The sequence below is a fragment of the Myiozetetes cayanensis genome, unplaced genomic scaffold (assembly GCF_022539395.1).
Source record: "Myiozetetes cayanensis isolate MyiCay16 unplaced genomic scaffold, myiCay2020 scf16, whole genome shotgun sequence".
Lineage (NCBI taxonomy): Eukaryota > Metazoa > Chordata > Aves > Passeriformes > Tyrannidae > Myiozetetes > Myiozetetes cayanensis.
The window spans coordinates 11,300,467-11,328,390 of record NW_026087270.1 but is presented as its reverse complement, the minus strand read 5'-3'; positions in this window follow the sequence as shown (position 1 = coordinate 11,328,390).

The window sequence follows — 27,924 nt, the reverse complement described above, 5'->3', positions numbered from 1 at the left end:
AAACCACCAAAGATTTTTAGGTCATTTTAATGGCATGAATCTGCATCAGGGGAGGGTTAGGTTGGATATCAGCAATAGGTTCTTCCCCCAGATGGTGGTCAGGCTCCCCAGGGTCACGGCCCCAAGGCAGCTAGAGCTCAAGGAGTGTTTGGACAACGCTCTCAGGGACAGGGTGGGTTTCTTGGGGTGTCTGTACAAAACCAGGATTTGGACTGAAGATCCATGTGAATCCAACTCCAGATAGTCTATAATTCTATGACCCTGGGTGTCTTTTGACATTATTGTATTTATTTCTATATTTTGCAAAAATACTCCTCAAAGCACCTGTGGGTGATCTCCCTGTTCCTCAGGAGGTCCAGAGCCATCTCGGAATTCCAGACGCACGCGCTGCAGACTCACAGTCATGAATCTGCCTTTGTGGATGCACTTTTTTCCCACTCCAAGGCCCCAGCATCCGGCTCTGTCTGTGGCAGGGAGACTCTGCAGACATTAAACCCTCTTTCATATTCCCCTTTCAGGCCAGCTTTGACTTCCCCTGAGCGCAGTGAAAACGAACAGATGTTCTCAGAATGCTGGGGTGACCTGGAAACTATTAATTAGGTAGTGAGTGAAAGAGGAGATTGTAGTGTTTGGATTTCCTTTAAGGATAACTATTTTTAGTCCCTGCTGATGTAGCCCAGGACAAGTTAACAACAACCTGCTGCTGGGCCAGTGGGGAAAGCTCAAAAAGTTGCTGTCCTTTCTGAGAGAGATGGCTGCTGAAATGCTGTGAGTCTCTGGGATTAGTTTATGTAAATCTAAATATATAAATCTGGAGGGAAAAAAGGTCTATGTGTGTCTCTAGTCTTGTTCCCAGAAGAATCACACAATCCTGGAATGGTTTGGCTTGGAAGGGACCTTAAAGCTCATCTTTTTTCACCCCTGCCATGGGCAGGGACACCTTCCACTAGACCAGCTTGCTCCAAGCCCCATCCAGCCTGGCCTGGAATGCTTCCAGGGATGGGGCAGCCACAGCTTCTCTGGGCAACCTGTGCCAGTGTTTTACCACCCTTGTGGTAACAAACCTCACCTGCTTCAGCCCCCAGTCCCGTCATGTGATTATTTTTGTAGGGCTGTATTTTCAGACCAGCTGGACCAAACTTATTTTCGGACTCTTGGTTCCTCATATTTCTTGAGAACACACTGGCCACTATCCAGATCCATGACCCCACTCTGCTTCATTTCAGAGCAGGGAAGGGGCGTTAACCCCGGTGTTCCTTCCCCACAGCTGCATTCCCTAAGCTCGGCTCAAGTGGGAAGCTTGTGGGCTTGCTGTTAAATGACCCCAGCTTGGTTTCTCCTGTCCTCCTCAGCCCTTCCAGGCTAAAGGCTACACGAGCTGTGTTAGCTGCATCCTGAGCTTCCAAGCATCTGGGACCAGTTCTTAGAAACCTTAGACTCGTGGAAGCAGCACATGGAAGTGGTGGGGCTGGAAGGGCTGGGCTGGACCAGCCCTCGGGGAGCGCGTGGGAGTCCTGGTGTCATGTTCAGTTATGGAGCCTCACCAGCTCCATCCTCGGGGAGGGATTCGTGCCTTCAGCACTGCTGTCGTGCAGGACTGGCCAAGAAGGAGTGAGATAAGAACAACACACAGCCAAGAACGCAGAGTGAGCTGTGCCGTGGCACTGGGAACACCGGGGTCGACCCCCAACACCCACGTCTTGGGCATGGCTTGGCACCCCCTTCCTGATGTTATCTCTGCTGTCCGTGAAGCTTTTCCAGGGATCTCTGCCCAAGGATCCAGATAATCGTGTGAAAGCACTGAAGGATATCCAGGCAGGTATTAAAGCCTGGCTCTGTGCATTCACACACAGCTGGTTTTCAGCACAAACACAAAGTGAGGTCCTGTGGAACATTATCCTTACACGTGGGGTATTTCTGTGGGGTTTTTCCCCCCTCCAGTTTTTGGAGAGGTACAATTGCCACAGCTCATCTCTCACGTTTGGTGATGTGCATTTAGCTGGGAGCAGTGCAGGTCAGAATTTACTATTACCTTGCTACTTCAGTAACTCATTGTCACCATCGTTATTGCACTGACACACAACCACATGCACTTTGATTTCCTGGTGAGTAGGAGGACTAAAATATATGTACTTTATTTCTATTTTAGTGAGCATCACATTCCTAACTCTCCTGGAAATCAATCATCCCTTTGTCAGAAACTCCCTCCTCTCCCAGACAAGGCTTGAAAGTTTGTAGTGTTTAATGGAATTCAATAATATTTATTGTGCTTCCAGCATGTTTATGGGGAGCAAGACTTGACTTGCTGCTTTGGGCTCTCTCTGGAAGAAAATGATGGACAGGGCTTGTTTTTATGCTGTCGTGGAAACCACTGTGGGTTCACACAGATTTAAATGTTGCAGGGATAAAGAATTTCCTTCTGTATCTTAATCCATGATTAGTCTTAAATTTCAGCCTTGGTGGGAGGAGAGGGGCTCTCCCTTCTGTTGTAGGTAAGGAGTTGGAAAATGTGTTTTCCCTTGGAAAGGCTCTTCTGAGTGTTGAACTTAAAAGGTGTTTAATCTTATAAACTTCCTCCTGCCCTTATGTAATGCTGCCACAACTCTGCCCTTGGATTTTCATCAGTGTTGTGAGGGTTGTTTTGGAATAGAGAGGCAGTTGAGCCTAAATCATACAGGTGAGTGCCTGTGGGGTGTGACGAGGTGCTCTCAGGTGCCTGTTCTTCTTAAAAACCTTGTGCAGCCAAGAAAAACATCAGGGATGATCAGATTGCACAGCTGAGGGGGAAGGGTGAGCTGGATCTTCAAGCACATCCTTAGAAGCATGGAATCCTGGAATGATTTGGATGGGAAGGGACCTCAAAGCTCATCTTGTCTTCCCTCCTACCATGGGCAGGGCCCCCTTCTATTAGACCAGGTTGCTCCAAGTCCCGTCCAACCTCACCTGGAACATTTCCAGGGATGGGGCAGCCTCAGCTTCCCTGGGCAACCTGTGCCAGTGTTCTACCATGTTGTTGTAACAAACCTTTACCTGCTTCAGCCCCCAATCCAGTTCTGTGATTGTTTTGTAGGATTGTATCTTTTGGAACACCTATTCTGGGGCTCTGGGTTTCTTATCTTTCTTGGGAACAAACTGACAGATATCCAGAACTGTGACACCCCTCTCCAAGTGATAAACCTGCAGCAGCAGCTTAGATCCTGTGTTCAGGTTGCTTCCAATTCTGCAGCATGGATCTGTTGGGAGAGGCGTGGAATTTTCTGTGCCATCCCTTGGGAGTGAGGAAAGCTCATGGCACAGTTACAGATTCTGAGCATGAATTAGAGTATTCTGTAGGTTCTCTCTTTTTTAATAAAAAATGGGTTGGCTGAATAATGTGAACAATTTGAGCATTTGCTATAGGACTCCTGGCAAACTGAAGGGATGTTTGTTTAACCTACAGCACCAGAGCCAACCTTTATGGGGTTTAATTTTAATACATATTTTACATAGGTGAGATGACAATGTTATTAAAAATGAAGACATCTATCGATGTAAAGTATAAAAAGGCATCAGCAAGAAAGCCTCTGAAGGCTTTCCCTTCCCCTGGTCTAAAGTATCTTCCACTAGACCAGGTTGCTCCAAGCCCTGTCTTGGAGGATGGGGCAGCCACAGCTTCTCTGGGCAACCTGTGCCAGGGCCTCCCCACCTTTATCCTTAGGTCACTACGATGTCCTGTTCCTTGTTGCCTGTGCCCTGTGTTTCTCCCCAGCTCTCTGTCCTGTTGATTCTGCCTGAGGATAATCCATGCTCATGCTGCAGGAATGCTTTGGGAGCGAGTCTGGTTTGTGTTCTTAAGGTCTGATGCGTTTGTGGTTCTTCCTGACTTGGTGGTGATGGAGATTCCCAGAATCTTGGAAAACTGGCTCAGTAGTCAAGACCTTTAAAGGAATTTGAAATACGTGGGATGAGGCAATATGGTCTGAGAGAGGGAGGTGGTGGCTGGACAGCCACAGTCAGCAGCAGCAAGGATGTGCTGGAGGTCCAAAGGGAGTGCAGACATGCCAGACTGCACTAGGAACCCATGTGCAGATCACCTCAGCAGATCCCAATATTTAGCTGCTTCTGGCCATCATCAAAGTGGGAACACCAGGACCTGCACTTCCCAAAGTGTGTTATTTGTGCCTCCAAAGAATAAAGGAAAACCCAAGTAAATCAATTGCCTAGATTTTGCTTTTACTGGAATAAAAACCTCTCCCTGTAATTAATACTCTCCCTTCCACCTTCTTGGGGCAATCCCACAGCAAATGTTTCCTTTGAAGCATCCCCTTTGCGTGTGTGAGATAAATCTTAGGAGCACTACGAGCATTCTTGCAGATCTTGAGGGGATTTCTGATTGCTTCCCATCCCAACAGCATAACCACTTGGAAAAATGCCTTGTGGCCCTCTGCCCTGCCCTCATTGAAGGTCTGTGTGATTACATGGTTATAAGTATCCTAACATCCAATCCAATCCTGTTCTCTGTCAGTCTGAAGCCATTCCCACTTGTCCTGTCATTACCTGCCTGTGTATAAAGTCACTCTCCCTCTATTATAAGTCCCTTCCAGGCACTGGAAGGGGTTCTAAGGTCTCCTTGGAGCCTTCTCTTCTCCAGGCAGAGCATCTTTGTGATCTCCTCTGGAGCTCCTCCAACAGGGCCATGCCTTTCTTGGGCTGAGCACCCCAGCCCTGGCTGCAGGGTTACATTTTTGAGCTTGTTTTTACAATAGGACAACATTTTCATGGCACAGATCCAAACACAGTCCCCCCTGTAAAAAAAACCTGTGGGCAATTCAAGGCACCTCTGGCCAGAATCGCCACCGATGAGTCTGTGACACCAACCCTGTGTCACTGGTGTGGGACCAAAGCTGGTGGTGGCAGCTCTGCCCAAGGGCTCCTTGGCTCTCACTCCAAAGCACCACTCACTCCTTGGAGCAGGAGGACAAGAGGATCCTCCTTCCAGACATGGAATCTGGCTCCCATCGTTGCTCCTTGGGAGGAGTGACCCGGGAGATGGGAAAGCACAGACACACCCCCTGCTGTCCCAAACTCCCCGGTTGGCTCTTCTGTTTGTTTGTTTGTTTTTTTTCTCCATGATTCAGCAACTGGTTTGTAGTCCCTGAGCCTGTGAGTGCCTGCAGAGCCCCTCAGTACCTGGGTGTTACTAAGTTGGCCAGTTGTCCGAGTCCTGCCGGGATTTGTGCCGTAGGAATGGGATGCAGCCTCTCCGTGCACTTAAATTATGAGGAGGGAAATCCTGCTGACAGACGCCCTCGCTGTCCCGGCAGCTTTGCGTGCGGAGAAGCTCGTCCGGAGGACTTGGCTGCTGGGAGGGAATTCAAAGGCTTCCCTGGGGCCGCGGGATTTACACAGCCCCCTCCTCCCCTGGCGGGGGAGCTGAGCTTGGCTGGGCTGGGCTGGAGGGAGGAGGGAACAGGAAAGTCTGGGAGGAGAAGGGGTTTGTGCACACCCTGTGGAGTGTCCCTAATCCTGGGTGGTGTTGGGGGGCGGGATGTAACGGAGCACTGCATCCCATCCAGGCCACGTAGCACCTCCAAACATCCCTGGAATGCCTCATCCCTGGAAATGCTCTAGGCCAGGTTGGATGAGGCTCTGAGCAGGCTGATCTAGTTGAAGATGTGCCTGCTTATAGCAGGGGATTGGATTAGATGGCCTTCAAAGGTCCCTTCCAACCCAAATTTATTTATGATCCGCACTTGATACAGATCCTGTTGCTTGTACCTGAGGTGCTGCTGGGAGGGAAACTTGGAGCTTGGAATCCTCATGGATGCAGAAGCACACCTGGGCAGAGTGGAGGAAGTGGAGCATCACAGGGAGCTCCAGGTCACTGTTCCTGTAAATCACAGAATATGCCTGATCTGGAAGGAACCCACCAGGGATCACTGAGTCCAGCTCTTAACCCTGCACAGGACCATCCCCAAGAGTCACACCCTGTCCCTGAGAGTGTTGTCCAGCTCCTTGAGCTTTGTCAGCCTTGGTGCTGTGACCACTGCCCTGGGGAGCCTGTTCAGTGTCCAACCACCCTCTGGGGGAACAACCTTTTCCTGATATCCAACCTAAACCTCCCCTGGCACAGCTTCAGGACATTCCCAGGGGTCCCATCAGCTGGTGCTGGGCTCTGCCATGGCTGGACACACACCTGGCTGGCTGATCCAGACCTGTCCTCCTCGCCCCATCATCAAGCTCTGGGTGGGTTTAGTGGGGTGGCTGCCACAGGAAGAGGTGGGAATTTCTCCCAGGGAACCTGGCAGTGGCTGAAACAACCCATTATTGCACACAAGCTTTGCTCTTGTGGTAATAAGTTGCCGTGAGGTTAACAGGAAACATTTGTGGGAGTGCTCAGGGAAAAGAGGGGATTTTAAAAAAATTCAGCTCTGTGCTGCTGCTTCTGTTAGATTTGTTCTGATCCCTTTAACTTCATCAGGCACAGTTTGGTGATGGCATATGGAGATGGCTGGAGCTAAAAGTAAAAAGGGTTTTGCCTAAGGGAAAACTTGGCTTTTCTTCAGGAGAGAGAACAAAATACGAGAGAGCAAAGCCTAGAGAAATTTGTTCCCAAATTTCTGAAGAATTGCTGATATCTTCTGGGGAAAGAGATCACTTAAAAAGAATTCATCAAATCTCAATTTGTCATCAAAATGCAGCTCTGACATTTGGGGGGGGGAGCTTTTGATCAGCTCTCACACCTGACGTGCGTGCAGGAGGCAGAGCTGCAAACGCATCTGTTTGCTTTAACTTGCAGAGCAGTGCCAAGAGATTAGAAGGTACTGCCAGGAAAAACTCAAGTTGACAAATGGGAATTACCCTTCCTGGGATGGCTGTGAATGTTTTTAGGAAATAAAAAGCTCTTGCAGGTCTCTAGCAAGTCATTTGTATTATAGGCAGGATCAGTCAGTCATCTCCCGGTTTATTTTGGTTTAGTAGAGCAGCCTCAGATCTGTGTTCTGCTTGGGCAGGAGAGTGGGAAGAGTGTCCTGACATGGGATCTGGACCTGGATGCTGAGATGTGGTGGGCAAGGAGGAAATTGCTGCTCTCCTTCATGTCTCAAGTTATGCATGTGATGTGTGTTGACACTCAATTACTGTTTCTTAATTTATCCTGCCCTCCCAGCCTGTAAATTCTGCATTTCCATCTCCCTGTAAGCATGGCAGGTCCTTGGAAGTGCTCTGAGGTTTTATTTGGAATGTCACCTTTCAGTGTCACCTCCAGGTGACCAAATTTGACCAAACAGCCATGGCTCATCATGTCCAGTCCCACCCTGCCATGGGCAGGGACACCTTCCACTGGACCAGCTTGCTCCAAGCCCTGTCCAACCTGGCCTTGAACACTTCCAGCTTCTCTGGGAACCTGTGCCAGGGCCTCCCCACCCTTCCATGGAAATTTTTTTTTTTAATATCCCATCTAAACCTACTCTCTTCCAGTTTGAAGCCATTCCATGCTTCTCCTGTCACTCCATGCTCTTGTAAATAGATTCTCTCCATCTTTCTTACAGGCTACTGTTCATCTTTAGGAGTAAAGACCCTAAAATTTTATTTCTCCCTTTTCTCTGTTGCTATCCTGTGGTATCCCTGTGTGTGTTCATGGGGGCAAATTTACCATGTTGGGTGCCCTGCAAAGATGCCACAAGTTGTGCTGGAATGGTTGTGGAAAAGAAACCCAAACTCCCTGAGAAGAGCCACAGGTGAGATGGGGCTTGGAAGGAACAAGCACCAGCAGGGTCCAGCACTGGTGACACTGGTGTGTGGGGGTGTGTGTGTGGAGAGCCATATCCCAGCTCACATTCTGTGGGCTACAGGGATTTTCCATGGCCTCCTCTGTGCCAGAGCCTTGCAAACAGCAAACTGGAGATGTTTAATTGCTGGTCATGGTAGCTGGACTTGAGAAGGGAGATTATCCCTTGTTTTAGGAAAGTGGCTTTTTAGATTTATGGGGGTCCAAGCCCATTTGGTGTTTTGGCTGGGTTTCCTCAGCAACTTTCCTCCTTTTCCTGCCCTGAGTGTGGGATGGAGCCACCAGCTCTGCCCTCCCTCCCACAGCTGAGTGCACTCAAGGTTGTGAAGCTGTCAAATGTTCTGCCAAGGGGACTATAAAAATCAGGTGAGGAGGAGGAGGGAAGAGGGATGACCTGCCAGGGGTGCACTTGGCTCTGATCACTTCTGATGGAGGCTGTCAGCCCCCAAAACCCTGCTTATGGATTCAGGGTGTGCAAACCCTTTGGGGGAGCTGTTCCCCCATTAATCCCCTGTTCTTCATCCACACCCACCCTCAAGACAGACCCACTCAAGAGAGTGCTGCTCTCAGGGGGTCCTGTGCAGGGAGGGATGCAGTTGGGGGACCTGGAGTGGGGGGCAGGAAGGATGGAAGAGGTTTTCTGTGAAGCTCAACCCCTGGCAGATGGTTAGGACAGAGCAGGAGACATACTGGATGTTGCCTGAGGTGGAATGAGTGGCAATTCTGGTCTCATATCCTCACAGAATTCCAGGCTTGCTGTCAGTTCTCCTGCCTTCTGGTTTTCCCAAACCAAGCTACAAGAAAGCATTGATCACTCTGTTGATCTCAGGTTGTGGAGGGGTTTGCTGAGCACTTTGTGGGTTTGTAAAACATATTAAATATCCCTAATCCTTGTTTGTGCTGTGGGAAGGTGAAGTGCAGCTTCCTAAGCAGCACCTGGAATGTGCTGTTCCTTGGATGCTCGCCACCACCTTGGAGCAGAAGCACAAAGCACGATCCAAATGCCTTATCCTGTGATGATGCTGGTGGTGATGATTATGATGATCAGGTGGCAGAGCTGCTGCAGCTCCTCCCTGGCAATTCCTGTGCCCTGGAATATCTGCAGGGTCTGTGCCAGGGCAGGTCACTGCAGAACAAGCTGACTGTCTGTCTCCAAAAGTGCCTCACATTTCCTTCTGTTCTGAGCGAGGGATCCAAGAGCCTGAGCTGTGAGAGTTTGTGTGGGCTGGCGAGGGAGCTTCCTCTCCACATCCCCAGCTAAAGACCTCCAGTGTGTTCCCAGTAGTGGCATGTTTGTTTTCCTTTCTCCTGAGTCTGAAATGGAGCATGTGCTTGCCAGTGTCCAAACAGCATTTGGAAGTCGCTGGCTTTAAAGCTCAGTTCCATTGATTTTTTTATTATTATTATTATTTCTTTTCTTTTCTTTGGACTTGCAATCAGCCTCCCAGCCCAACAGCAATAAGGCATGTTTTGGATGGAAGCTCACCATGGCCAAGTTCTCCATACAGCTTCTCCAGAAACAGATTTGTACTACCACCTACATTTTGGAGGAGTCTGTTCACAAAGGAAACGGTTACCTGGATCCTTTACTACTTTTCTCTTTTTCCCCTCCCCTCCTCTCCCCTCCCCTCCTCTCCTCTCCTCTCCTCTTCTCTCCTCTGCACCTGTGCCAGGGCCTCAGCACTCTCACAGCCAAGAATTTCTTCCCAGTATTCCCTCTAACGCTTCTCTCTGTCACTTTGAAGCCATTCCCTCTCATCCTGTGACTCCAGGTCCTTGTTAAAGCCATGAATTTTGGGCAGGTGGTTGGCTCTATGTGGAGTCTTGCTGTGCCATTTATCAAATCTGTGATTAAACCAGGGTAGGTCTCTATTATTTCTTCATTATACCCCTGTGAGAATCAGTGGGGCGTGCTGGGGTTGAACCAGAAAGCCTTGTTCCTGGCTCCAAGTGACAAAGGTGAAACAAGGAGTGGAAAAAAATTGGAAGGTTTTTAAGGGATCATTTCTGCTGGTGTTCAATCAGGCTAAAGGAATTTATGCTTTTAAAGGCTCCTCTCAAGGATGAGGGAAGGATGGAGAAGGAAAGAAAGGCAGGAGCAAGTCCTGGGGGCAGTGCTAGGCCTGCAAAGGCACCATCCTGCTCCGTGGGGAGCACACCAGGACAGAGGATGGGAAGGGTGTCCCCTCCAGCTGCTCTGCTGGAAGTGTCCCTGTGTTTACAAAGCGTTTGGACACACGCACGTGCCTTTGGAAAAAGCTGGATTTCAGTGCAGCACTGAGAGACAAACGACATGTGGTGTCAACAGGGCAATTCAGTGTTTTGCAATGTTTAGGAAATCCAGGATCTCTCTCCTTGGGCCAGTAATCCAAGTTGTCCACAGCGCTGGTCCTGCTCCGCTCGGCTCTCTGCCTGCTTCCAGGAAAAGAAAGAAGTCCTGGCATTTGGGAGCAGTTTTTACTCTGTGTGCTATTTTTACTTTGGATTAGGGTTGTTTACTTCAGAGGGAAGAGGTTTTGCATAAGAAACTTGGGATGTTCCCAGTCCTTTTGCTTTAGAGCTCTTCTTGTGGCTGTGGAGTAAGAGGAGAGCAGGACCTTGAGGACAGAACAGGAAAGGACTGAGGACCAAGTCTGAGTTGTGTAGGGGAGCAGTGGGGTTGCATTAGGTACTTCAGCATTCCAAAGCTCTTTTGGTAGGTTTGGGACCATGTTTTACCATGAGGAGATTTTATTAAGTTCTAACATCACCTCCCCAGCAGAGCAGCAGGAATTCTCCTGCTCCAAGTGTTGAAAACTGTTGGACCCCTCCCTGTGAACACTTACATCAATTAAATGCACTTACAGTTAAAAACAAGGCAGCGTTTTTTATCTAAACTCCTTTGTTGCCTTTATCCTCTTCTTTAATGTCATTTCATCCAGGGAGGCTGCAGAAAGCTGGAAGTAGGTGGATGTGGCACCTAAACCTGACCCCATGATCCTGGTCCAAACCCAGCTGGGAGATGGATGTGCAGCTGAATCCACCCAGCTGTGGGTGGATGGGCAGCTGAATTCAGCCTGATCCAGCTCCAAGTTAATCTCTAAGTCCCGTGTTTCTTGCTGAATAAGGAGGAAAATGAGGATTTGACTCTACCCCAAGATTTTGGTGGGGTCCTCTAACAGAAAATAGAAAATATGGGCAGTGTGTCCTTCTGCTATCAATGCTCAGGGAGAAGGACCTTTCCAGCCTGCATGACCAGGGGGTCTGAAATGCTGGCAGGCTTCTCCTATTGAAGTAAGATCCTGATTTTAGATACATTTCTATGATAGTGCACAAAAAAAAGGTCTCTTTTCATTCCATTTAGCCCAACGGCCAAAAAAAAGGAAAACTGCAGAGAAAACAGCACTCATCAGCGTGGGCTGGAGCCCAGTCAGTTGTCAGACATTCCCCCTGCCAGAAACATTTGGAGATCTCTGTACAAGAAAATAGTCTTTTAATTTTACATCAGTATCTGCAGAGCACAGGACATGGAATTGCCATTTCTGCCTCGGATGGTGTTACTAAAATAACAGCAATGTGGAAAGAGGGCTAATAAACTTCCCAAAGAGCCTGAGTGAGTGCTGGTATTTGCATATCAGCAGAGCAGCAGTAGCTGTAAGGAGGGGTGAAATCTGTCTCTGTGGCATACTTTGCTCCTGGAGCTGGGAAATAAATAGGCACGGAAAGCCAAGGAAGTGCGTGCTCCTCTCTCGTGTGATTTTTAAAGCATATGCTACTGGAAGATGTGTAAAAAGGCTTTTACTCTAGCTGGAACTTCTCACATGGCTGCTTAGGGCCCTGAAATATCCTTGTCTGGAAATGGAAAAGTTGCGGTTTTTTCTTTTGTTCAAGATTTAATTAAAAGTCAGAGGGTTTTCCCCCCTCCTTCAGTCCTGTTGGAGCTGCCTTCTCCAGTGCTTTCCCTTGCGATGTTCCCCCTGACTTCTCCTGACTTATTCCTGGTACTCAGGGTCTCTGCCTCAGTTTTGTGCATGTTTCAGAACCATAAACATGATTGATCCCTTTTTTTAGCAAGCTGTTGAATTATTTATGGATCTGCTGGGATGCTTGAACTGCCAGCTACAGGCACGGAGCCAGCAGGGAAAGGGGCCAAACTGTGAAAGGGAAAGCCTTCTGAACTGAGCTGGGAGAGTGTGGGGGGGTGTGATCCTTGGGTTAACACCCTCCAAAAGGTCTGGAGCATCCTTCAGGAGTGGCATCCTGCTCCGAAACATTCCCGTAACGCCAGCGCTGGGAAGGCCTGGCCTTGCAGCCCGCTGAAATTCCACGCGCTGTGCAACAAGATGGATTTGGTTCCTGACCTTTTAAATGCTAGAAAAAGGCTCCTTGTCTGGGCTGAAGCATTTCCCAGCTGTTCCCTGTCCGTGGGGTGCCATGAGCCAAGAGATCTCCATTTAGGAGCTGAGGCTTCCAATGTCAGGGTGACACGCAGAGAGCACGGCTCGGGCTGGAGGACAGCTGGGATGGGACACGTGGGGCTGGGCCAGGACCAGGAGGGCTGGAGGGAGCCACATGGGGCTGGATGTGGGAGGTCTGGGCTTTGCCAGGAGTTGGGCAGCGTGGATGTGAGGCTGGTCCGGAGGAGCAGGAGGATGAGGGATCTGGAGCACGTTGGGACGCCCAGCAGAGCAGCTGCTCCTCCTCATCCTCCCTCTCCCCTTGGCTTCGGGAACACCAACTTCACGTGCAGCGAAGTAAGGAAAGCTGTTCACCATTAGCATGGTCGGTGGCCTCTTTAAAAAGCTTTTAATTGTCCCTTTTCTACTTCTGTTCCTCTCAGGTCTCTTTGGCCTGGGGAGAAATTGCATTAAAAAGATAAAAGTGATTCATAAAACGAGAGGGAAGTGGCTGGACAATCTCAGCCTTGGACGTGCAGGAGAAGGAGGATGGCTGGGGGACATGTGGGGGTGCTTAGGAGGAGCACAGTGATTTCTGGGGAGGTGTTTTTGGATTCCCTCCCTTGGAATGAAGGATGCTCAGCTGGGTTTGAAGCTTCTGGATCTCCTGCCTTAATTAGAGCAATTGCAAAGGAGATTAGAACTGGCACTGTCAGGGTGTTTGAATAAAACAGAAAATGGTCGTTTTACCTGAGAACCGTTTCTGGTTTTAGAAAACAGAACTTTTGGAGCATGGAAAAAATTCTTGTTACTGGAGCTGAGTGGGAGGTTCGGGGGATTTTTTGAAAATGTTGGGGTTTGCCTGAACTGAGGCACAGTCCCCTGTGTATGCAGCTTAAGAAAAAGGGAAAAATCTTAAGAAAAAGAGAAAAAACACCTCTGTCTCTGCAGTAGTGGTGGGTAATCACTGCTGCTCACTTGCTTTTGCATCATCACCATGGTGGGCGCTGAGTCGAGGTGGGTGTCTGTGCTCTCCTTTACTTTCACCTGCTGTCTTTGATTTTCCAGACTTGACCTTTCAGCTCAGACTTGTCCGTGTGTGTAGTTTATGGGGAGAATTATTAGGAACACGTGTCTCTGTTTCCACTGTGACAGTGTGACAAATTGGCCAGTGGGAATCAACCACTGCCCTCTGCTGCCGTCAGCCAGCCCTGCTCCCCTGCTCCAGAGACAGCCTGGAAGGGCCTCTGGAGCAGAACAGGATTGCTTCCTAATTTCAGGATACAACAACTCTGAAGTGCTTTTGGATGCAGCAAAATGACAGCAGGGAGAGGTGGTTCATCCAGTTCCACCCCTGCCATGGGCAGGGACACCTTCCACTAGCCCAGGTTGCTCCAAGGCCTATCCAACCTGTCCTTGGACACTTCCAGGGATGGGGCAGCCACAGCTTTCCAGGGAAACCTTTGCCAGTGCAGGAAAAGAAGATAAAGGTTTATGGCACAAGAGCCAATGTCTCAGGGGGATAAGTTCAGGAATATGATGGGCTCCTCAAGACAAACAAAGCTGGAAGGTCCTGTAAGATGGAAAACAGAGATAATTTATTGGAGTTATTTCCATTTGTAACATCCCCATTCCTAATAATGGGGGCCAGTTTTTCCAAAGCCTGACAGCAGGTGTGTTTCCCAGTCCTGGATCTCTGGGATGTGTCTATTCTGCTTATAGGTATGTAAATTTGGGATTCTAGGGCTGATTATTCCCATTTCTGAGGGAGCTGCAGCAGCAGGTTTGCATTTCAAGAGCTTTGCCCGTGGTTAGGATGATGTATTGCTCTGTCACTGGGAATCTGACGGAAAAAGGATCATTATCTCTGGAAAAAAACAAACCCTAAGCATTAAGGCATGGTCCTACAAACGCTGAGCAGATGTTTAATGAGGCCTAACCTGACTAATAATCAACTCATCAGGCCACTTTTGCAAGAGGGGTTGTGCTGTGCCTCGAAGCTCCGCGTGGTTACAGCATTTTGGAAGCCCAGCAGAGAACTCGCCCCATGGGGACCTTGGCAGGAGCAGCAGCCAAGGACTAATAGCTACAAAGACAAAGCACCTGGCACGGTGCATCCTGGTGATGCAAAAAAGCTGGAGGCTCACAGAGGATCATGGGGGAGTATCACTTGATGCTTCTGGTTTTTATACTCTTCCCATGGCTCTGAGCCACTGCTGGAAACGGATCCTGCCTTGGATGGGCCTTGGGTCCTGGTATGGCCACTCTGGTGCTCGGTCCATCGGCCTTGCATCACCCTTCTTGATGTGGGAGAGCTTTTCAGAGTCCCCTGCGTCCCTCTCAGGAGGGAGGAGAGGCTTTTGATGCTGAGAAAGAGATTTTTCCCATTCTCCTCTCCTGTTTAAGGCAGCTCGGAGCAGGCCGAGTTTCCAGCTCTCTGCGTGTCCCTGGCTAACAGAGCCCTGCTTTGGTAGGATTGGGATGAAGCAGTTGAAGACTTGGCCCACTGTTTTCCCTGGGAATTCTGCCTGAGCAGTTTGTGAGTAAGGATGTAGGCATTTGTCCACAGGATGGCTGTAACCAACCAACCAAACATCTTTTAAAAGTTAAAGGAAAATTCAGAGGTGACGTGCAAGTGGAGAATATTCTTGCCCTTTTTTTGCCTTTTTTTCCCCCTCTTCATTTTATGATGTAGGAAGGGTGGAAGTAGCTATTTTAGCTCTTTTTCCCCCCCTTTTTTCATAGCAGGAATACCACTATTGGTGGTCGGTTTGGTTGGAGGTCTCCTTGGAAAATGTAGGGAGAGCGGCTTTTTTCAGCTCTCAGGTGGAGGTCAGAAAGTACTTTGGAGTGGGGTCCCAGTTATGTTCTAAAGGATGGTGTCAAAGGGGCTTTGAGACAGTTAAAAAGCTCTTGCAGTGAGGAGACAGAGTCCATAGCCATCCACAGAATCTGGGGTTAGACCAGACCTGGGTTAAATGAGAATACGCAGAGACACAGCTGGGTTCTAACACACCACGAAGACACAAAGGGTGGGCACAAGAGGGGTTTGCAAGGGTGGTTTTCCAGCAAAGCTTGGAGCCAGGAGCAAATGAACTCTGAAATAGCCTTTAAACTGAGTCTGAGAATGAACTCCTTAGGTATGGCTGCATTCCGGATGCATTACAGCGATAAAAGTGCATTTTTTGAGCTGAGCTCAGGAGCTGCCAACTGACACAGTGCCAGTTCTAGATGCCTGCCATTAACCTTAAAACAGTCTCACATTGTTGGCTTAATGAGTCACCCTTGTATCAACACAAAGACAAGCCAAGCATATTATTTCTTCGGAGGGAAATTACTGGAAAAGACAATTCCTTCTTTTTTAAATTCCCATTTTACCTCCAGGTTTGGCATCCAGTAGCCAGCTTTGACTTTCCTCTGCAGCGAGCTCTGGGGTTGGGCTGGGGTTGTGTGAGGGAAAGGGAACGAGACCAGACCTGGGTTGGGGACAAATTTGCCTTCCTAAAATATCCTCTGATGTCACAGCTCCTGGGTGTGGAGCACTATTGGATTTTTGGAAGAGGAAGAGGACAGACTGGGATTTCTGCTGGGAAGAAAATAAACAGAGAGGAGAAGTCTTCCATTGATTGGGTCTCCCGAGGAATTAGACAGGAATTTGCTTCACGTCCCCGCATATTTTTCTCCTTACCTCTCTTAAGGTTGCGTTAGGAATTTTAAGCCTCTGGTTGCCTACCAAAAATCAGCCCTTTTTTTGAGAAGCACAAGGAGGAACCAGACTGAGGGTGGGAGTCCCAGTGGGCAGATGCTTATTGGAAACTCTGGGCAGCTTTATAGTCTGAGGAGAGGCTTCAAAAATAAAATAAATAAAGCCCAGTGCTGGTTGGGGGCTGGCAGTGGTGGCAGGGCTGGAAAACATCACACACGGCCTGATTCACCTCTGCAGCAGGACTGACTGCTGGTCCTGAGACCCAGACATGGGATGGTTTGGCTTGGAGGGACCTTAAAGCTCATCTTGTTCCACCCCCTGCCATGGGTAGGGACATCTTCCACTAGACCAGGTTGCTCCAAGCCCCATCCAACCTGTCCTGGAACACTTCCAGGGATGGGGCAACCACAGCTTCTTTGGGCAACCTGTGCCAGGGCCTCCCCACCCTCACAGGGAATCTCTCTTCTTTTAACTTAAAACCATTCCCCCTGGTCCTATTACTCCATCCCTTGTCCAAAGTCCTTCTCCAGCTCTCTTGGAGCCCTTTTAAGCACAGGAAGGGTCTCTAAGGTCTTCCCAGAGCCTTCTCTTCTCCAGGCTGAGGAACTGGTTCATCCTCTGTGCACAAACGTCATCTTGATCTAATATTTGTTTGGAAAAAGTGTGTGTTTCTCTGCACTTCCAATAATGAACTCAGAGCTCCTTCCCTCATGCACTCACCTTCGAAATATGCTCATCCCAGCACACGCTTCCCACCCATGTCCCTGTGCAGAGCAATCCCAACGCTTTGCCCACGGAACAAATGCACATGGAAACCCTTCCCATGCGTCCGGAGCTGCCTGTGGAGGCTGCAGCATTGAGATATGTGTGGGGTGCAGTGAGGATTTCAGCTTCATCTCACTCATTTGGGGAGCAAAGATCATGGTTTGTTTAAGGAAGGAATGCAGAGGATGCTGGGATGAGATGGAGCTGGAATGCTGGTCATGCCAGGGTGTGGGTTATGTCCTGCTGTAGGTTGGGGAGCAGATTTAGTGTCTGTCAGTGCTTGAGGACGCCTCTGCCTTTCAAAACCCCAATGCACACATCCCTTCTGCAGGTCCCTGGCCCAGCACTCCTGCCCTGAGGGTCTCCCAGGGGTTCTCCCTGTGCTCCCAAGCACATGGCAGCCTCTGCTCCCACTCACTCATGGGAACATCCATGCAGCCAAATCCACCAGTCCTGCTGGGAAGCATCATCACGTGGTGCTAGAAGAGCTGACAGATCGCTTTTCAGCCAAGGGTGGCCCCACAAAGCAGGGTGAGGAGGTGCTGGCAGGGCTCTGGCTGCTTTGGCAGCATCCCTGCCCAAGGAACATCTCTCCTGTGGGTGAGGAGAATGTTCTCTTGAGGGATGTGAGGTGAGGGCTCCAACACAAGCCTCCTGTCTGGGAAAGAAAACATGGGAGGATGTTTCAGAGAAGCTGGAACTTGCCTGGTGGAGTCTGGGCTTAGCAGCAAAGCCGGGCTCTGTGTGCCAGGGCTGGGTGGGGAGCTGTGCTGTATGTTAAAGACCTGTTGGTATTAGGAAGTTCCATAAAAAAGAAAATCATATTTTCTCTTGACCTTTCAGTTTCTGGAAATGTAAACACAATAAACAAGCTTGGAAGGGATGAGCTTATGCTGAAATATGAGGATATAGCAGAGTGGAAAGTAAAATGCAAACAAGGAAGCAATTAAGTGCACAATGAAGGGAATTAACCAACATGCAATCCATTACATATTTATTTATACTCAGAAGCATAACTAATAATAAACATAGGATTTCCACAAAGAAAACAATCTCAATTCCCTATTTTAAACAACTTTATGGAGCTGTGATGGTTATAGATGGAGAAATTCCTTCTATCCCATTCTCCATGTCCCAGTTCTTCCCTGCAGCAGGGGTTTTATAGCTGCTGTCTGGGTTTACAGAGCTGGGAAGGCTCTGATGCAGCTCCTGTAGCATCTCAGAGCACTAACTGCCTTCCAAGTGGTTTGTTTGCACAGGGTGTAGTGGGATGGAATCCATGCTCCATGCTGGAGCTTCTGGGTACCAACATACTATAAATATTAAATAATCAGCCTTGTGATCCTTGGCTTGGAGACAGACAGGCAGGGATCGACCTGGCTTTTGCCAAACCTCTTGGATGAGGTTTCAGTGTAGCAAAGAGCAGCTCACAGTGTGTTTTGGACCCTGTAGGCCTGACTTGGTGGAGGGAATCTGGGAAGAAGAGGGTTTTCTCTGGGCTACCTGCAAGTGGCTGATTTGATGTACAGTGTACAAATCTGAGCCACCTCAGTGGATCTGCTCAAGGGCTTTAATGCTTGTCAAGGGTTTGCTGAACTGGGCTTTTGGATGGGAAAGTGGTTTTGGGAAGTGATGAGTACCTGCAATGCCTTTACTAAAGATTCTGGCTGTTCAGCAGCTCTGAAAATAAAGGGGCTTTTGAAGAGCATGAAAACATGTGAGAAGATCCAGGTGGACTGAACTACTTGTAAAAACTGTTGTAGATAAGATAACATAGACCCTTGCATTGCATGAACCCTTTGCACAGGTGCTCCTGGCATGAGCCAGAGTCCTCTGAGCAGACGGGAATCATGGAATGGTTTGGGTTGGAAGGGATCTTCAAAGGCCATCTAGTCCAATCCCAGTGGAATGAGCAGGGACACCTTCCACTGGATCCGGCAGCATGTCCATCTCCCTGTAACACTGAGGGAGTGTGTTTTCCTTGGAAATCTTTCCAAATCCTTATTTTGCAACCTCTGAGGTCACATAAAGGTGGTTCAAGGTGCTTTTCCTGTTCCTTGCTGCCCTTTGGCTGGTTTAGGGCTGGTTTTAGGTACCCCCTGTATCCACATTGTGATGGGGACCATCACCCTCATCTGGGATTATTTATGGCTCCAGCTGCTAAAACCCCTTTTGGATGGTATTAGAGCGCCCTTTTGTCATGAAGGGTTGGCACTGGTCTGTCTCTGTGGATGATTCTCCTGTGGTGCTCCTGCCTGCTTTGATGTACATGAACATGCAGAGCTTGGAGCCTCCTCCCTGACGAGCTGCCACATTCTCCAGGGTGAGGGGACACACTGGGTTGACAAATGCATTGCAAACTTATTTCTTATGCTCCAGGGTTGCTCGGGATCCTTTTGGAGCTGTGCACCATCTGACATTATTGTTGCTTATGGGAATCATTAATTTGCATAAAACTTGGGAGATGTTATGGAAGGGCTCATTAGTGCTAGACATTGTTATTAATTCCTTAATATTTAAATTGTCATTGTTTTGTCTAAGGACAGGGTTGTGTTATGAGGAGCACAGTTAATGCAGGGTTGTGGTTGGTACCATAAACACTCAATGTACTCATGAACATATGGGGAAAGTGTGGGGGAGGAGGTTTTGCCTCATTTGCCAATTAGTAAAATGTCTCAGTGGCTGTTGCTCGAATGTTTATGCTTTTTCCTCTCTGAGTTTAGACAAAGTATGGGAAATATCATGGGCCAGTTGCTTTAGAGCCATTATAAGGGAATGGAAATGAGGGGGGATAAAAAGATCAAGTCTGTCGAGTGCTACTTGTTCTAAACCCTTCAGCCCTTCATGTGCTGAGCTGTGGCTGCTGCAGCACACGAGTGCCCAGGCACTTCAGTCTCTTATTTATTTACTTATTTGTTACCTTCATGATGCTTTCCTCAGGCTGGGAGATGCTGCCACTTAAAGGACAAGGAGTGGAGATGTGCCAAAGAAAGATAATAATAATCTCTTGCTTAGCAAGTTGATAAGGGAGGTGGGATTCCAAATCTCACTTCTTACTCATCTGGACCTCTTCAACCCCTGGTGAGCTTCTCCCAGGGTTCTCCCTGGTTATGGGATCCCAATGACTCTTTCCCACACAAAGATTTTGGTATGTGGCTCATTAAGCTCAAGGTTCCCTGCTTGATCCAGGCAGGTGTGACACTGATTGTGGTCCAGAGATGGACCAAAACCTGTACTTTGATCCAGAAATCCCTAAGCATGAGAAAAAACTGAAGGCCAGACTTCACTCCTGAATCAAACCCTTTAATCCCTGTACCCCTGAATGCTGGGAAAATTCAGATTTGGAGCTGAATGTTGTGGTTTGGGCTCATCTTGAATATTTACCATGTGAGCCCCTGAAAACAAAACCAGCATTTGACTTTCAAAGCAGTGGAGAACTCGAATTTATTTTCTAGTTCTGTTCTTTCCTGCTTTGCTTGTGGTCAGTGCAAGTTATGTCTGTGGCAATGAGAGCAGAGACTCCTGTCTCTAAATTATTCATCTCCAGCAGGATGTCAGGATGCTTTGATTGCACATTTTGAATTGATAACGAGGACACACAGCCAAGGTTTTGGTCCAAAAAAGCACATAACTTACCCTGAGTGCACTTTGCTCCTGCTGCAGAGCACCAGGGAGGGCATTAATGAAGATCCCCGTGGCTGAACACACACACAGATTGTGTCTGCTCTGAATGTTTATTTATGAACATTAAAAGCGAGTGGTTTATCTGAGCACAAGCACAAAGGTGTGCAGTGGAAATGTCCTTCAACAAGAAGCGACTGTGCAGTGATGAAGAGGCAACACTGGCAGGGCTGTCTCTTGATCCCATCTGTCCATCTGCCTCCGAAAAGTCGCAGTTTTATCCACCCTGCCTTGTTTGGTTACTCATGGGGCTGTTACAGCTCAACTGGGCTGCTCCAAGAGCACCACAAACCACAGAATGATACAGAGGAGAGAAGTTAATACCCAGTTTCAGGGAGAATGGAGAAGCTCAGAAGGTTGGCAAATGGGCTGTGTGGAGTCTTGCATGGCCAGCCTGCCCTGATAGCTGAGGAGAGTTTGGGAACTTAGGGAAAAGTGGGGTGGTGATCTCATGGTGGAAAAGATGCCCACACTGCAAAACCTGCTGTCATGAGTGGGGTAACCAGTAACCTCAACAGAAAGGCTCAAACCCAACCCATGTTTGTGGAGGGGTTTCTCCAGCAAAGAGGGCTGGAGAGGAAGGGTGGAATGTCCAGTGTGAATATGGAGCTGAGCTCAGATTTGCCCCAGTTGTTAAATGACTTCACTGCTGGATTTTTAATGTATTTTTGGAAGTGTAAAAAAGAGCTGCCATCTCCACCCAACCTTCCCCCAGACACATGTGCTCCAATGAGAGGTCACGGCTGGCATTCCTGGATGTGTTGGCATGGACAATTTTCCTTGGGAAGCTGTAGCAAGCTCTTACCTGGCCAGAGAAAATTTGGAGAACATGTGATGTAAATACAGCAGAAATGTGAGCAATTATTTAGCAGCTGGAAATGGAGAGGAGCCAATAGCAGGTGTTCTGTGCAGACAACTCCAGGCTTTTTTAGGGAAGTTGCTCTTGTAGCAAGCTGGGGGTCAGTCTCTTCTCTCGAGTAACAAGCGATAGGACATGAGGAAATGGCCTTAAGTTGTTCCATGGGGTGTTTAGGTTGGATTTTAGGGAAAATTTCTTCATGGAAAGGGTTGTCCAGCCCTGGCACAGCTGCCCAGGGCAGTGGTGGAATCCCCATCCTTGGAGGGATTTAAAAGCTGTGTGGATGTGGCACTTGGGGACATGGGTTAATGGTGGCCTTGGCAGTGCTGGGGGGACAGTTGGACTTGGTGATCTTGGTGGTCTTTTCCAACCCAAACGATCCTGTGGTTCTAGGATTCTCCTTTAGGGAAAGTACTCCTTTTTGGGGTGGGGGGAAAGTCCTTCTCTTTAGCAAGTGCTGCAGTTGCCTGTTTGAGGTGCTTCCCCATGATGGTTAAACAGGAGGCAGGTCTCATTTTGAGACTTCCTCGAGCCCCAGTGGAAGCTGCTGAGATGCCATCTCAGGGTGGGTGACAGCACTGCAAAAATGCTCCTTTGTAAGTGCAGGGGCTGTTGGTGAGGCTGAGGTGGTGGCTGGTGTCTGTTCAGTGGTGGAAACAAAGTGTGTGTCCAATTTGCACCTTTGAGTGTCTCTGTCAGCAGCTGCTCCCCCCACCATCATTGCTGCCTTCCTGACTTAAAGCAGACCAGATTCACCATCCAGCTCGTCCTCTGCGGGCAGGGAGGTAAATGCAGCACCCGTTCGGTTTTGTGGCAATTGCACTTTCTCTTTTTTTACAGAATTATTTTGGATTGTCATTTTCTGACAGGTTCTTGGCTGGGCTGGGCTGCAGCTGCCCTCATTAGGGGCTGTGCCAAACACAATCTTGGTGATAGGGAATATGATGCCATGTGCAGTAGCAATTGAATCCAATTACATCCCTGTAATGCATTTTAAATTGAAAGCCTGGGAGGAGAGAGATGCTGAGCTCACCAGTGAGTGACTCCACTCAGCTTCCTCCTGGGACGTGATATATCAGGAATGGGAAGGAAGGGAATGTCCTCCCTGGGTGTTAAAGTGAAAACAGAGTCACACCACGTGGGGTTTATGCTGTATTTCTCTGGGAATAACACCCACAGTCCTGGGCACTGCACAGGTGAGAGGTGAACACAGAGAGAGCTGAACAAGCTTGACCAAGATCACCACCCATCAGGTCATCAGTGGAGGCGATGGCTGAAAGTCCCTGTCAAGTGGCAACTTGCTGGCACCAGCACTGGACTCTCAGTTCTCCTTCCTTGCCAACCCCCCAAAATTTTCAGACCAATATGATATTTTGCTTTTTTCTCCTCCACTACGCTGTTGGATTGTCTTGCTTGGGATACTAACAAACATCAAATTATCTCCAGATAATGGATAAAAAGGAAGAAATCCTTCCCTGTGAGGCTGGTGAGGCTCTGGCACAGGTTGCCCAGAGAAGCTGTGGCTGCCCCATCATCCCTGGAAGTGTTCCAGGCCAGGTTGGATGGGGCTTGGAGCAACCTGGGATAGTGGAAGGTGTCCCTGCCCATGGCAGGGGTTGGAACAAGATGAGCTTTAAGGTCCTTTCCCACCCAAACCAGTCTGGGCTTTTCTGAACACAGTTATAGCTGAAAAGCCCCTGAGGGTGCTGAGGAGCTCTGGGGAGCTGTGCTGGCCCTGGGTGAGGTGAAACGAGCACATTTGCTTGGATTCACTTTGTTTTTGTCCCAAATGTGCATTTACTGAGACTTTACAGGAGCTTGACGTTGCCTGCAGAGCCTGGTTCATTGTTTAGGCTGTGGTGGTGAGTATCTCCAAGCATGTCTTGTCTTATGCACAGGGATGGGGAACATATTTTACTCCTTTCCTCTACAACTTGCTGTTGCATTTTTTCAGCTTTCATCTTTCCCTTCTGTCAAAAGCAACCTCAGTCCTTCCTTCCTTGGCCACATCCTTGCCCTCTGCTCCACATATTTCAAGGCTAGAAAAGTCTTTAGAGGTGATTTATTGTCCTGCACAGACAGAATTGCATCTTGTTACCTCCCACTTGGAAGTGTGATTTTTCCACTTGTTGTCCTTGAGCTGTTGCACAACCCCCCTGAGCCACTGCTGGCAGAGCCACAGCGCTGGGGCAGGAATGAGGGATGGGCTGGGAACTCCTGCCCTGGACAGCCTTTGGACAGCCCACACGGTGACTCCCGAGGACTAGGGAACAGGGAAAAGCAGGAGAAACAGGGAAAAAACAGGGGAAATGGAGGAAAATGAGGCTGGAGGATTAGTAATAATGACTTCTGTACCAAGAAGAGAATTGGGAGTTTGCCAACACCGTGTACCCCTGTAATTCCAAGTGTATGTCCTCTGGGGACAGAGGAGGAGAAATCCAGGGAGAAGGAGGCACCAGGATATTTGGTGGGGGGAACTGCTGTCCCAGTCAAGCTAAGCCTGAGCCTGATAGCAGTTTCTGCCGTTCCCTGCATGGGCTGGTGTCACAGTCACCAACTGGGCCTGTCAGGGATGATTTAAAACTCAACCCAAACACTCGCAGGAACAAAAAATCCAAAGGGAAGCAGTCCAGCCACAGGCAAAGGGCAGGAAGGATGCTCTGCATCTGGCAAGCCCTGCTGGTTCTTTGCTCCTGCTTTGCATTAAACCATTTGCTGCGACTTATAAAACCAAACAAACAACTCTCCCTGCTGAGGGGAACAGAAAAGAGGTCGTTGGAAGGGGGTTTGTGCCTCGGAGCCCTCAGGGAGCCCAAGATTTCGGGGAATTTTGGGCACAGGAGCAGCTCATGGGGTCCATGCTGGGGTCACCATGGCAAAGCTGAGCTGCTGCAACATGGTTTGCATTAGATGTTCTTTTCATCCCATGCAGAGGACATGGATCTATAGGCAGTTGGTTGCGTGTACATGCTGGGTTTGTTTCTTTTTTTTTTCATTTATATCACATTTTTTAGATGTTAAGGTTTTTGGGGTTTGGAAGGAGGAATTCTTACAGTGGTTGGAGCTGCTTCTTCCTTGGAAATCCTCCTACATCAGACTCAAAAATGTATATGAGAGAATCTCAGAGTTGAAAGCAAAGCAAGCCATTTTTAGGAATCCGAGATGCATTTATAACATTTTTTAACGAGCTGAAAATTTTGAGGGAAATGATTTCCAGTCACTGGACATTTTTGAGAGTATGATTTCAAGAAGTTGTCAACAAATAGTAGCTCTTCTCTTGGTTCTGCCGTCGCATCGGGGATTTCCAGTCCCAAAGGTTTGAGACGCAATTCGGTCAAAGCTCTAAAGTTTCCGATGCTTTTTCTGGTTAATATGAGGCATTTCTGAAGTTCCACCACAATTGTTCTCCCATTAGCAGTGAAACCCAATGCCTTCTCTGAAACAACCCAGACTGGGCCTGGGGAACTGGGGTGGATGTTGGGTGGTGCTGGTTGAGGAGGAGTCAAATTGAGTCCCAGGCCAAATTGAGCTGGTTCCCACCTCAAGTGACACCCCCTGGCATTGCCAGGGACACAAGGAGTCATGAGGCACACCGTGTACCTGAGAGTATCATCCAACTGCTTCCTGAGCTCTGTCAGCCTTGGTGCTGTGACCACTGCCCTGCGGAGCCTGTTCAGTGCCCAACCACACTCTGGGGGAAGAACCTTTTCTGATATCCAACCTAAGGAGTGCCCAGTCATAGCCAGATATTCCTGTCCACGGTGTAGCCACTTGGAAGGGTGATCTGTAGCCACTGGGGGGTCTGCAAGCCAAGGGGTAGAAGAGCTTTGGCTTCAGCAGGGGACCCTGTTTTGCTGCTTCAGGGAAAAATGTGAGGGTGGTGAGGCCCTGGCACAGGCTGCCCAGAGAAGCTGTGGCTGCCCCATCCCTGGAAGTGTTCCAGGCCAGGTTGGATGGGGCTTGGAGCAACCTGGTGTAGTGGAAGGTGTCCCTGCCCATGGCAGGGGGTGGAATGTGATGAGCTTTAAGGTCTTTTCCAACCCAAACCAGCCTGTGATTCTATTGAAAATACACTTTGGGATGGCTGAACTCTGGAACGTGCAGAGCTAACCTTCATCCCTGCTGTTGTTCCTAGAGATCTTTGGGGGGAGGAAGACCCAAGTGCATGAGTTGTGGGGGCAGGGACTGTGCCCTGTGGGATGGTGCTGCTCCCCAAATGCTCCTTGGTTGGTTTTTGGTGGGATAAGGAGGTAGGTGGGAGCTGAGCTTGGAGAAACCAGGTTTGCAGCCACCAGCTCCCTTCCCAGCACTGCTGTCCAGGACAAGCTCCAGCTCATAAACCTCCAGCTCAGCAGGGAGCACTTGAGCTATAAACTAATTAGGCAAGTGGTCAAATACCACAAACACCCTCACCCTCATTAGAGACCAATAAGGATCCTGAGGAGTTGCTGAAATGCCTCATTAACAAAGAGCAGGGCCTCCTCTCTGGGACTGTGCTGCAGAAATAAGGCAGCAGCCCAAGGGTGCAGGAAGCCCTGACACTATTGGTGTTCTACTAATGATTTAAAGGGCAATTAGCTGGTCCAGTGCTAGTCCAAGGCCTGGCCTTGTGGATCACAAAGCCAAGGCACGGAGATGGTGAGATGTGTTTGTGTTTGCCATGGAAGTGAGGAATTTGGCAGTTTTGTGTGATGAAAAGCTGTTTTCCCTCTTCTTTATCTGCCCTGTCACTGTGTTGACTCAGTGCTGTTCTTCTCCTTTTTCCAAAATCCTCTTCCCATGGCTCCCTTTAGATACATTCCCTTCCACATACACTGTATTGTCCTCAAAGGCCTTGGTGCTGCAGCCCCGGGTTGTGTTAAAGGATTTGAGTGGAAAGTGCCCTCAGGTCAGATACTCCTTCAGTCACTTGGCTGGTTTTAAGCAAAAATGTTTTTTGGTGGTGTCATGGTGGTATCTGGAGGTCCCTCATGAGTGAGGATCTGCATAGCAGTAAACTGGGAAAGACCTCCCAGACAAATTACTCTTTTCCATATTACATTATGGAATCATTTGGGTTGGAAGGGACTCTAAAGCCCATCCTGTTCCACCCCCTGCCATGGGCAGGGACACCTGCTGTGTTAAGCCAAGGAGGGGAGACATAGTAATGAAAAAAATCTCAGAGTGATGAATTTTCTATAATGAATCCCAAGAATGGCGAAAAAAATTAACTTTACTCAAGCCAGGCAGAAATTCCTGATTCTGAAATTAGGCTGAGGCAGGTCCTCTAGGCCAAGCCTTCTGCCCAGACTTGTCCTGCTGAATACACTCATTTCTCCAGCCGAGCAGAAAGCTTCAGCAGCATTCCTTGGATGCCATCCAGGGAGGGATGTGCAGAAGGGCCTTTACTCTGTGTTTGTCCAGGGAACAACCCAGAGCAAAATTCCTTCGAAAAGTGGGTTTGTGGAGGGGCAAAAAGTGCAAGTGGAGCCCTTCCCAGGTGTGTGATGAGGAGGGATGTGTCTCCCCTGATGTCCCTCTGTGGTGAATGCCTTTAAATGCCATTTTCCAGCCCAAAAGGCCCCTTAACACTTCCACCCAGATGTGTTTGGGTGCTGATGGGTCCCCGATTCATTTGCTTTAAAAGCAACAACTTGCTCGCAGCTGCTTGAAAAATCAAGGGAGACATTTAATAGAAGCAATAACAACGCTGAATGAAGGAATCCCTGGTGGATTTTCTCAACCTTTACTGCTTAATGAACCAACTGATTCAGCCTGTAGTGTTGAAATAATCCTTCCAAGGACTTCAGAGCTGTCCCATTAAGTCAGGGGAAAGATTTTACAGCAAAATGTTCGTTAATGAACCAAGACTTTGTTGTCAGAGGAAGAATTGGGGCTTTCTCTGACCTGACTTTTAGAGGCAGGTGAATAAATTTAATTTCTTTCCCTGCCTTTTAGGCTGACACCTAATCATCAATATAGGTTGCAGTGTTTCTTTCTCTTCTTTCATTATTAACTGAGGGACAATGGAGGGGTTTGTAGAAGGCAAATCCCCCAAGCCCTGTTTAATGCAAAGACAACAGCTCCTTCAGCTCAGGAAATCCCTGAGCTGCTTATTTTTTTAGGCTGGGGGAATATTTGGGGGAAAAATCGCAGCATGTTTATTGTATTCTTAAACCCTTCCCTATCCATCTGCTTTTGGCCACTTCCAGTGACAAAATACTGAGTGAGATGGACCTTGGAAAGTCATTATCACACTTGGTGTCATCAGGTTGGTCCTCTGTCCTTAATTAGTTTTATGGAAGTGCTGAGGGACAGTTGCACAGAGGGTTTTTTGTCATCATCACCATGTTTTTCTTCTCACCTTTCCTCTGACAACCTCTGCTGTTCACTGGCTTTCCCTCGGACTGTGGTACCACCAGCCTTTCTGAAGAGGTCAGTCTTGGATGAGCTAAAGCTGTGCATGGCTACTTTTGTAGGGTTTGGTCTCCCACCCTCCACTCCTGAGGATGCTCAGGTCTCCAGTGTGGGGTTTCTTCCCTTTTGGGTACTTCTGGTGCTGCCAGAGCAGTGTCAGCTCCATCGTGGAGCACTGAAAATCATCTTTTCCACATTTTCGGATGAAGAGTTTTCTATCTATGTGCCCTTTAATGTTGATGCTCCTCTCCCAAATCCATTAAAAGGGACTTCAGTAAATAATATTATGTGTGGAAGGAACTGACTCCTATCAGGGACATCACTGATCTAAATGGGGGCAAAGTGCTGATGATATTTGGGTTCAGGACTTTCC